The following is a 12,288-nucleotide window of genomic DNA, read 5'->3' as shown; positions in this document are numbered from 1 at the left end:
CTGTCTCCTTCAGTGGCTACATAGCCTTCTATAGATGAATAATACTCCATTGTATGGATAGATAAGACTATATGCTATTTACTCATCCATCAACAGATGCTTGAAGTGCTTGAAACTTTAGTGTGAGTAATGTGTTAGGAACATGTATGTCCAAATCTCTTTGAAAACCTGCTCTTGATTATTTTGGCTATACACTTGGAAGTATACCTGTCAGAGAGGCACCACCATGTCATTTTACATTTCCACAAGCAATGAGTTACAGTTTCAACTATTTCACAATAACAACAGCTATTTCCTTTTTAAAAATTATATCCGGCTCGTCGCCTCCCCGTCTCTCCTGCAACGCACGACCCCAGGATCCCCCCCCCAGCCCCTCCCGGCTCTCCTACCGCCATGGCTGACAAGGAAGCTGCCTTTGACGACGCGGTGGAAGAACGTGTGATCAACGAGGAGTACAAAATATGGAAGAAAAACACCCCTTTTCTTTATGATTTGGTGATGACCCATGCCCTGGAGTGGCCCAGTTTAACTGCCCAGTGGCTTCCAGATGTTACCAGGCCTGAGGGGAAAGATTTCAGCATTCATCGACTTGTCCTGGGAACACACACATTGGATGAACAAAACCACCTGGTGATAGCCAGTGTCCAGCTCCCTAATGATGATGCTCAGTTTGATGCTTCACACTATGACAGTGAGAAAGGAGAATTTGGAGGGTTTGGCTCTGTCAGTGGGAAAATTGAAATAGAAATCAAGATCAACCATGAAGGAGAAGTAAACAGGGCTCGGTACATGCCCCAGAACCCTTGCATCATTGCAACAAAGACTCCATCCAGTGATGTGCTTGTTTTTGACTACACAAAGCATCCTTCTAAACCAGACCCTTCTGGAGAGTGCAACCCAGATTTGCATCTCCGTGGACATCAGAAAGAAGGTTATGGTCTTTCTTGGAATCCAAATCTCAGCGGGCACTTACTCAGTGCTTCAGATGACCATACCATCTGCCTGTGGGACATCAGTGCAGTTCCAAAGGAAGGAAAAGTGGTGGATGCAAAGACCATCTTCACGGGGCATACAGCAGTAGTAGAGGACGTTTCCTGATATCTGCTCCATGAGTCTCTGTTTGGGTCAGTTGCTGATGACCAGAAACTTATGATTTGAGATACTCGTTCAAACAGTACTCCCAAGCCAAGCCACTCAGTCGATGCTCACACTGCTGAAGTGAACTGCCTGTCTTTCAATCCTTACAGTGAGTTCATTCTTGCCACAGGATCAGCTGACAAGACTGTTGCCTTGTGGGATCTGAGAAATCTGAAACTCAAGTTGCATTCCTTTGAATCACATAAGGATGAAATATTCCAAGTTCAGTGGTCACCTCACAATGAGACTATTTTGGCGGTACTGATCGTAGGTTGAATGTGTGGGATTTAAGTAAAATTGGAGAAGAACAGTCACCAGAAGATGCAGAAGATGGCCCACCAGAGTTGCTGTTTATTCATGGTGGTCATACTGCCAAGATATCTGATTTCTCCTGGAATCCCAATGAACCTTGGGTGATTTGTTCTGTATCAGAAGACAATATCATGCAAGTGTGGCAGATGGCAGAGAACATTTACAATGATGAAGACCCTGAAGGAAGTGTGGATCCGGAAGGACAAGGATCCTAGACATGTCTGCACTTGTGATTTAGACTCCCCTTGTTTTCTTCTGAACCCTGAGATGGATTTAACACTGGTTTGAGACACAGACTTTGTTCAGCTATCCGGCTACAATAGGTGCCACCAACAAAACTATTAGCCCAAACCATGGGTGTTTTCTAAATCTTTAACTGGGGGGCTTAATTCAACAAAGCCACAGACTTATATTTAAATTTTTCTTCAGGAGTTTTCTAGTGACAAACCCAGGTCTGGGGTGGCTCCAGAAATGGGAGTTATGTGTGATTATTTTTCTATAAATATTGTAAGATGACATCTTGCAATATTTATACTCCTGGCTTGAATACCTACTTCACTTATTCCTTATCCACTCTAGTCACTTTCTTGAGAACATGAAAATTTTGGGATATAGCTTAAGAAGAAAAATAATCATACATAATATGCCCCATTTCTGAAGCTACTTTGGACCTGGGTTTGTTACTGGAAAATTCCTGAGGAAAAATTTATAAATTTATAAATGAATAAATTTTATTCAGGAATAAAAATGACATCTTGCAATATTTATACTCTTGGCTCAGATACCTACTTCACTTGGCTTTTGTTGTGCGGTTTTTTTGTTTTTGTTTTTTGAACTTGGGACCACCAAGTTGTGAGATGTATGTTTTTAACTGACAGTCAGACCACTGGTGAACTGTCAAGTTGAGAAAGAGTGAATTGCTAGTTTGTATTTGTTTTTAAAATTAAATTAATCCTTAAGAGTTGCTTTTTTAGGAGTTAGTCCTTGACCACCATAGTTGGAAGCCGTCTCCATTTTGGTTGACCTGTCTCACCATCAGGACTGTTACTACTCTCCATGATAACTGTGTGAGTGCTTAGAATGGAAGAAAGTGCTTTTCTATAAAGAAAAAATTATATCCATCTGGGACTAGAGAGATGATGGCTCAATGTTTAAAAGCACTTGCTGTTCTTGTAGGCAATCTGAGTTTGGTTCCCAGCACTCACATCTAATGGTTCACAACCACCAATAACTTCAGCTCCAGGCAGGGGATTTGACACCTCCTCTGGTCTCTGTGGGCATTCACATGTTCATATATATTATATGTGTGTATGAATATATTTATGTCTTTAGGTATGACTAGTTAAGTGCTTGTTGTGTTAGTCTTTGATGGAAAGGTTTACATATATTTGCTCTTTGCCCTATCTTAACAATTATACGAAATAGATTTGTGTTGCCCTCTAAGAATGAAAAGTGTGAAGCACAGAATGTTCCCTCAATAAAAATGAAGTGGAATTAAGAAGCTGCTCACAAGTCTGCATATTTAATCATTAGTCTGTAGTTATATCAGAACCAGTTTGTTAGACTTATGGAAACTGGAAAGAAAAAGCATCCACCAAAAAGAGAAAGAAAGAAATTTAATGTCAGAAGAAAACAAGAAAAACAAAAAGAGAAGGTAAAAAAATCAACTATGGCTACCCCTAAGCTTCACCCCCTGCCATGCAGAGGAAAACAATGGTTAAAAGCAGGGGTCCTTTTAGACCTTGGTCTACATATATAAGAGCCAGATCATGCATAATACACACTTGTCCATTGTCAGTCTTGTTGGTTTCTGTCTGTATTTTAACCATTTTATTGGTATTAAAGACATTGGACTTCTGAAGTTTTGATCTAAAACTTATCCCACTAGTTGTAAGATGGCCTTTGAATCTCGGGAAGGGAAGCTGTGTTGGAGAATGTTGTTTTTAGAAGCTTCAGTTTGCTATATCTCGGGCAGCACACAATGAATGCCTCACTCACTGCAGCTCTAGACTGACCTCATGTCGTTCTCACATTATGTCAATGTTACTCTCTTTCTTGGGTGTTGCCTTCATCATCAAATAAAAAAAAAAACAAGAATTAAAAAGATTGTTCTCCTGAGACTACATCGGTCATGGGCCTAAGGGAAAACCCAATACTAATATTGTGCTAAAGCAACATAGCAATAAACTAATTGATAATGATATATTGCTATACCAAAAGATAAGTTAATTGCTCAACCCTCATCTAAGAAACTTCACCCTTCCATAGATGCTATTTAACACAGAGATTTACAGCTAGACATTACGCAGAGCATGGGCGACTTTGGAGCACTCAGCTCTAAATGAGGTGTCTCACACCCCTCTCCACTCAAGGTTCAGGGATCTCTGAGGAAGAGGAGACAGAAGATTGCAAGAGCCTGAGGTGGTGAACGACTCCAAGGAAACAGCATTGTCCTGACACAGCTAGGGCTGGTGCACATACGAACTCACAGAGACTTGACATGCACATGGCCTGCACCAATTCAAGCCAGACAGAATCCCAGCATGGAAAAGGAGAAGTAGGCACAAATTTCCACCCCTGACCAAGCAGAGAGAGGAAAAATCAGTTTTATTCAATGGACTGACACTTGAGTGTAGCACGATTAATAAAAACCCAGAGACAGATATTGGGGTTCAACCTGAAGGTCAGAAAAGCAAAGCAGCCAGCTACAGGCTCTTACCTCTGTCTCAGTCTGAAATGGTGATCCTTGATATGGGAGAGTCTTCTGTTTTGTGTCGATTTCATTGGTTAATAAAGAAACTGCCTTGGCCCTTTGATAGGACAGAAAATTAGGTAGGCGAAGTAGACAGAACAGAATGCTGGGAAGAAGGGAAGTGAATCAGTCACCATAGCTCTCCTCTCTGAGATGGACACAGGTTAAGATCTTTCCTGGTAAGCCACCACCTCGTGGTGCTACACAGATTATTAGAAATGGGTTAATCAAGATGTGAGAATTAGCCAGTATGAGGCTAGAGCTAATGGGCCAAGCAGTGTTTAAAAGAATACAGTTTCCGTGTAATTATTTCGGGTAAAGCTAGCCAGGAGCCAAGGTGGTGGGAAGCGACCCACCGCTCCTTTCAACAGATCCTGCCTCCAGGAATCTCAGAATGAGACTGTGTCTGAGAGCTATCTCCTCCCGTCTTATAATCTTCCCTAGTTCTGGGATTAAAGGCGTGCACCACTACCATCTGGTTTCTAGGGCAACTGGTATGAGTACTGGGATTACAGGTGTGTGTCACCACTGCCTAGGCTGTAAAATGACAGTGTGGCTGCTTTACTCTTTGATTTTCAGCCAAGCTTTATTTATTAAAATACAAATGAACTATCACTACACTTGAGTATATCAATCACACTCCAGGGCATGCTCCATATCCAGGAGTACTTGGCCAACACAAAATGGACTCCGTGTTTTTCATGTATTTTATGCTTTGCTATAATTAGGTAATTTTTGTCTTATTTGTTTTATATTGTTTTTTTAAGAAAGAGAGAACATGATGCTGAGTGGCTATGTAAGCAGTATCTAGAAGGAGTTGTGTGAGGGGAAAGAGAATGATCAAAATATATTATATGTAAAAAAATTAATTAAAAAATTATTTTCCATTTTAAAGAAAACTCTCCAACCATGTAAACATAGAAAGCAAGCCTAGCTTAATAAAAGATCGCCCTCTGCTGGCTGTGTTAGTCAAGGTTCTCCAGAAATAGCATCTCAGGGTAAACAGGAATAATTTACAAATATATTTACATAGCATATATTTTATGCTACATATATATGTATGCACATTATGTATTATAAAATATGCATATATATTAGTCCTCGTGGAAACTGGAAAGTCTCAAATCCTACCGGTTGAATCAGCTGAAGGCCCAGGAGAGTTGATATGTAGTTTCAGACTCAAAATCCAAGAACAGCCTATGTCACAGTTCAAATCTAAATGCAAGAAAAAGTGAATGTTCCTGTTGTAAGCAATAAAAAAGTTCTAAATAAGGGACTTTGGAGACGGTTCACTGGATAAAGTGCTTGCTGAGCGACCATGAGAACCTGAGTTCAAATCCCCAGGTATGGTAGTGCATACCTTTAACCCCAGTACTCAGGAGGCAGAGGAACCCTGTCTTCTCAGAAAAAAGCAAGCATAGTGATACTACCTGTAACCCTAGTATTGGGGGGCAGAGACAGTCAAAACCCTGGAACTCTCTGGCTAGCTTTTCTATTCAAAATTGTGAGCTCCAGACTCAGTGAGAAAAAAAATTTAGTTAAGTTGGAAAGCAGTTAACAAAGACATTCCAACAACAATCTCTAGCTTCCATACACACCCACGTTGGCAAGCACATCCACACAAACACATGTGCACACATGCATATACTTCACATGCACACAAATCAATAATTCCAAATGAGAAACATTAAATGGGCAAAATATGTAAGTCAAACTAGAAAGAAAAAGAATGAATTACCAATGTCTAGCATCTGACTATACTGCTTAGAGCCACAAGACTACCCTCCATCACCCAAAGAGCATCACCTCTACCTACAGAGCCTACTAGCTCTGACCCCATCCCCTACTGTCTTCAGATGCAACCACATGGGATTATTCAGAGTTCCCCACTGTGCCAAAACTACTGCTGTCTCAGGACCTTTGTACTTGCTGTCCTCTCAGACTGGACACCTTTTCCACAAGTCTATGTAAGATTTTAGGCTTTTGCTCAAATGTCATCTCCTTGGCTAGGTCTTCCTTTCCTGGTCATCCTTTCTTCATTCATTTTTATCTTTGTTTCCTCTTTTATTTTTCTTGAGCTGGTTTTCTGTCTCCTTCACTAGAATACAAATACCATGAAGTTTTGTTTTTTTCACTACAGGCCTGGGTTAAAAAGTACGGAGTCTGCTGAGTGAATGAAAAGATGAATTAATCAAATTGTAAAAGAAGAGAAGATATCTATGGGAAGAAATACACATTCGTGCATTCAATGATATGGATCCTAATCAATAATTAATTTGGGGAAGACTAAAGCTGAGAATGAATTGAAGCTTTCAAAAATGCTGAAGATAGATCAGTAAAATACCTTTTAGTCAGTGTGAGGGAAGGAAACAGCAATTTCTCAGAGGAAAAGAAATCCTCTGGTTGGCAACTTTCCTTCAACAAGATTAATCTTCAGGCCAAAAATGTCAGAGAAGAGGGAAGGAAAATAGCAGAAAAGTCATGCAAAGAATGAGACTGTTGGGTCACAAAGGCTCTAAGTAGACCAGGACAAAGACAAAGGCATGGTGGTCCCCAGGGTCCAGAGCAGTCAGAAAACAGTCATCCTGGGTCCTCAGACATGACATGGAATCGGGGCTAGATTGCATTGTGGGGAAGCAAAGGCAGGCTAGGAAACCTGTGAGACTCAAAATTCCTTTGTGGGTGAAGAATATCAAAACCTGATGTCTTCTGCACACTCCTACACATACATGTATACACACTCATGCACATGTATACATATACATACATATATACAAACATACACAGATACAAATGGACACATGCCACTGTAGCATAGTGCTGTAGGTTTACATATTTCATGCTGTGCCTAATTCTAATTCTGATTTTGGACTACTGGAAGTCTTTGAACAAATCTGACACAAACAGTACACCTGTATGTGCCCACAAACTGAGCATGTAATGTTAGAAGATTAGGAACTTCCTCAGAATAATTCATGGAATCCCGACGTCTTTGTAACCTGGATTAGAAGCCCGTTCTAAAGGTATAACCCTCTTAGTTAGGGTTACTACTGCTGTGATGAGACACCATGACCAAGAAAAGTGGGGGAGGAAAGGGTTTCTTCAGCTTACACTTTTACATTGCTGTCCATCACTGAAGGAAGTCAGGACAGGAATGCACACAGGGCAGGATCCTGAAGGCAGGAGCTGATGCAGAGGCCATGGAGGGGTGCTGCTTACTGGCTTGCTTCCCTTGGCTTGCTCAACCTGCTTTCTTAAAGAACCCAGGACCACCAGCCCAGGGGTAGCACCACCCACCATGGGCTGGGTCCTCCCGCACTGATCACTAATTAAGACAACACCCTACAGCCAGATTTTATGGAGGCATTCTCTCAGTTAAGGTTCCCTTCTCTGAGGACTTTAGCTTGTGTCAAGTTGACATAAAACTAGCCAGGTCAACCTCTTAATTGCAACAATGGGGTCCATGATGCAATTCCTGAATTCCGTAGTGAAAACTGCAAACTTTTGTTGTGTTAATTGGACAATATTTATTAAATTACTGTCATGTGCAGGGCCTTTCTAAGCCCTTTAAGTGTATTGTCTTAATTATAATTCTCACAACTGCTCTTCTTTTTTAAAGATTATTTTTTATTTGTTTATATTTTAATGTATGCATGCTCTGCATGTACACCTGCAGGCCAGAAGAGGGCATCAGATCTCATTATAGATGGTTGTGAGCCACCATGTGGTTGCTGGGAATTGAACTCAGGACCTCTGGATGAGCAGCCAGTGCTCTTAACCACTAAACCATCTCTCCTGCCCTTACAGCTAATACTGCAGTGGGTTATATTAACATACTCCTTGTAGACAGATGAAACGAATGAGGTCCTGAGTCCTTGGGTAACTTGCTGCGGGTCAAAGCAACAGCAGTGGAACCAGGCACAAAAGCTCAACATTTCACTGATACCCCTAACAATGTCTCTCACAAGACTGTTTATCTGCTCTAACAGGTATCTGCATTCTTTCTTGTAGAAGGACTGATTGGGTTTTGTTTAATGAGAAAGGGTTTTATATAGCTCAGGATGGCCTCAAAGTGCTCTGCAGCCAAAGCTAGCTTGGACCTGTGATCCTCCTGCCTCAGCCTCTCTAGTGCTGGTATTACAGCATCGCCACAGCCAGCTTAGCTAGGTTCCTTCAGAAAGCATTTCTCTTTAACTGCTTATTGCAGTTCAAAACAGCAAGCCCAATACCAAGGCCTCACTGAAGCTCTGCTAACATGCCCTGGCTTTCATCTTTCCCAGGATTTTTGTGATTGCTGATCTACCTTTCGAATTTATTTGTATGAGGGTTGATCAGTATTTTCCCACATCAACTATCTCATCTCAAAAGGACATGACCTACCCATACTGCCTATATATATGCTCAGACTACACATTGAGTAAAAGGCAAGACTCATGGATCTCTCCAGAAGAGGCCAGTGGCAGCATCCATAGGGCAAAGAGTTCTCGAGAAAAGTTTCCAGGTTCAAGTTTTGTTTCCTTGGTGGCAGGTATTATATACACTTCTGGCAGAGCAGTTCCAGAAGCACTTCAGTAAGAGAAAGATAATGTGTTTTGCTAGCAGTCTCGCAACAAAATACCATCAATTCAGAGGTTTCAGCAAAAGAAATAAGTTTTGTTTTTGTTTTCACAGGAACTCAATATTTGAATTGTTAATAGGGCTGGTTTCTTCTAAGGCTATGACGGAAGAAAGGGATCTAGTCTCTCTCCATGGGCATTCCAACCATCCTTCTCTCTGGGTCTCTTACATGTTGCAAAAATTTTTCCCTAGGAAGGCATAAACAATATCTACCCCTCCTTATGAGGTCCCAAAGACAAATCAAAATACAATTCCACCAAAGTTCAATGTGGAGAACAAAAAAGCACTGGGTGAAGTGCTATTGGCAGGACTGTGGGTGACCCCAATGCAGAGGCTCTGGAAAGTCTTCACCCAGCATGGATGATGGCTTCTTTATAGCTGTATAGAGCCTCGCTGTTAACCCTCCACAGGCTATTATACTCTAGCGCTTCCCCAGATACTGAAGCTGCATGGAATTAGGGCAGAATCATACACATAGATCAAAGAGAGCTGCTGGAGTCTCAAGTGTGGGTCCAGTAGCTCTCAGATGCCCACCCCTTCTATAAGGGGACATCGATAGTCCATAAGCCTGATCATGATGGGTTCTTGCAAGTTAAATACAGGGGATCAGATGAAGGTGGCAGCTATTTTATTCAGAGGATCCTATTCTACACTTTCATTTCCCTGCGTGTCCCAATGTCCCCTTTCTATAAGTGAATCATTAACGCTGGATATGGGCCCACCCTCACGACCTCATCTTGACTACCAACATAAAAGATCTCAATGAGGTTGCATTCCGAGGTACCAGGAGTTACAACATTAACACTGAGGGAAGCACAACTCAGCCTGTAATAAAGAATAATTGGAGAAAAACAGTCATGGAAGGCTAGAAATTTTTAATGACTCAGTAATTCTTTGCTTTATGACCCACAGGCAGTAAATAAGTCTGACTACAGCTGGAACATTGCAACAGACACAGAGAATGACTGTGAAGAACTCAAAGACACATCTGTGCCCTCCCTGGAGGGGTGTTCAGTGTAGCTGGGGACTCTCAATAAGCCATGTAGCAGGTAAACAATTCTGATTGCAAACCTGTCATTGTATTCTTTTAATTAGACTTTATAGGGTACCCGCTCAAATAAACTACCATTTCAACAAAACCCATGCCTGCTAGTCTTTTGCGGTGTCCCCAGCCCCACCAGGATTCCACCCCGTCTCTCCTGGCATCCTCTCCATCATGTTCCACGATGGTTGGGCATCAAGGAGCTCCAGCTAAAACCAATGCTGAACTCCAAATGCCACTGCCTCAGGGCCTCTATCCTGATACTCCATCTAGTGGCAAGAACATATTTGCAAGAGTGCTGTCTTGCATTAATTTCAGCTGGAAAATCCCCCACCCCCACCCCCAAAAAGAGCTTTTCTGGAAGGAGAGGAGAACTTCACAAAATGAAATGAAAGATATAGGTTTGGAAGAAAGATGGGGATAATATTTTAACCAGGGCAATGGCAGAGACATGAATATGTATACAGAAACAAGCTGACATAGATGCTTATTAAGGACTGAGAATCTGAATTCAGAGAAATGGGAAACAGGCCAGTGGAGAGTCCCTCAATGGCAGAAAGGACTGCACTGATCTGCGGATGGCTGAATATGAGGCCTACACGCACTGCTGCCACCAGTTTTTTTGGCAAAATATGCTTTGTAGGAGCCTGGCTTTGGCATCTCCCTTTGTTCCCACAGCACACCCATTTTCTAGACATGCAAAGCAAGACTAAAGATATCGTAGCGCCTAGCCCTCTAAGACCACAGCTGCTGAGTAGAAAAGTTGCAATTTGAAGCAGATGGGACCAAAACTAAAGGTTACACTCCTTTGCAGAGCAAGATAACACAAGAACAAGGTCTCTCTCTGAAAGACAAAATCAAGAGACCAGGTAGCTGAATGGCATTACAATCTCTATTTGGATTGAGAGGTAGCTTCAGGAATTAAAAGGGGAGAGAGGAAGAAGAGGTGGCTCAGTGGTATAGATGCTTGTCACCAAGCCTGATGAACTGAATTCAATCCCTGGGGTCCACATGGTAGGAGATAACCCACTCATGCTGATTGTCCTCTGAACACACTTCATTAAGAACTAAGAATCTGAATTTAGGGAAACAGGAAAACAGGCCAGTGGAGAGTGCTATGGAATATACACCCACATAAATAAATGTAATTTAAATTTTTAAAAGAAAATTAAAAGATGGAGGCTGGAGAAACGGCTCAAGAGTTAAAAGCACTTACTGTTTTTCACAGAGGACCCAGGTTTGGTCCCCAGAACCCACATGGCAGCTCACAACATTTCTTAACTCCAGTATCAGGAGTTTCTACATCTTCTGAAGGTTCCAAGTATTCACATGGTGTACATACATGCATGGAGGCAAAGTATATACACACATTAAATATTTTTAAGAAAAGAAATCAAAATGGAGGGGTAGCTCAAAATGACTTCTATAGAGTAAGCCTTGGTGGCAGCCTAGATAGTCAGAGCAAAGAAAACAGTGGTTAAGGGGAAGACAGAAGACCCCTCAGTGGCAAAACATAGAGGAGGCTTCCTTCTAGATTCCTCAAAGGCTGACAGGGATATTCTTAGCCATGAGGCCAGAGCTCTCCTAAGAGTTTAGGCAGGGCTGGAGAGATGGCTCAGTAATTAAGAGCATTTGCTTCTCTTGAGGAGAATCCTGAGTATGAATCCTTGTGGAGGTCACAAGTTTGAATCCCTGCACTCATGCTGGATGGTTCACGATGGCTTTATAACTTCACTTCCAGGAGATCTGAAGCCCTTTACTGGTCTCTGTAATCACAGACACCTTCAGGTGGGGGTGTATATACACACACACACACACACAGAGAGAGAGAGAGAGAGAGAGAGAGAGAGAGAGAGAGAGAGAGAGAGAGAGAGAGAGAGAGAGAGAGAGAGAGAGAGAATATGTTCCAGAATGGCACACTAGATTGGATGGCACACTAGATTGGATGGCACACTAGATTGGCGGCTTTCTAACCACAATCAGTGCAGGCAGATTACTTTGGCTATAGTGGAAGGTGCAAAATACTCTAGTAAAGTCCAGCATAGGAATCGAACAGCAAACAAAACAGGTGATGAGAATCAACGTGGAAGAGGCAGCAACTTATTGTAAGCTGCCAATCACAGTGGAAGGCTCAGAAAGGGCATGTCCTAGACTGGGCCAGGGGAGGTAGTCTTGGCTTCATGAGCAAATGCCATAAGAGCAGCAAGCAATTCAAACTAATGGATGCCTCTGTTTCTAGTGGGCTGAAAACTGCATGTTCTCTGTGAGCTAGTAACTAAGTCACAACTGCTATTCAGCTGTGGTTTTGATCCTATTACTTCCTTTGATCCTGCTGCCAAAATTTTACTATCTGAAAGCCTTACAAAAATGAAACCAAGTTGAGCAGTTCCGATCTGCAGTGTGGTTAAAGCAGGAGCAGGCTCAAGAG

The 12,288-nt window shown here is 42.0% G+C and overlaps 1 pseudogene; it reads left to right on the top strand.

Annotated features, from left to right (window-relative positions):
- The first annotated feature begins 340 nt into the window (after nt 1–340).
- On the top strand, nt 341–1,907 carry LOC130867800 (histone-binding protein RBBP4-like; annotated as a pseudogene).
- Nucleotides 1,908–12,288: the final 10,381 nt, after the last annotated feature.

This window comes from Chionomys nivalis, chromosome X (genome assembly GCF_950005125.1).
Source record: "Chionomys nivalis chromosome X, mChiNiv1.1, whole genome shotgun sequence".
In the NCBI taxonomy this organism is placed as follows: domain Eukaryota; kingdom Metazoa; phylum Chordata; class Mammalia; order Rodentia; family Cricetidae; genus Chionomys; species Chionomys nivalis.
Note: the sequence above shows the minus strand (reverse complement) of the source record. Positions and strands in the feature narration are given on the sequence as shown.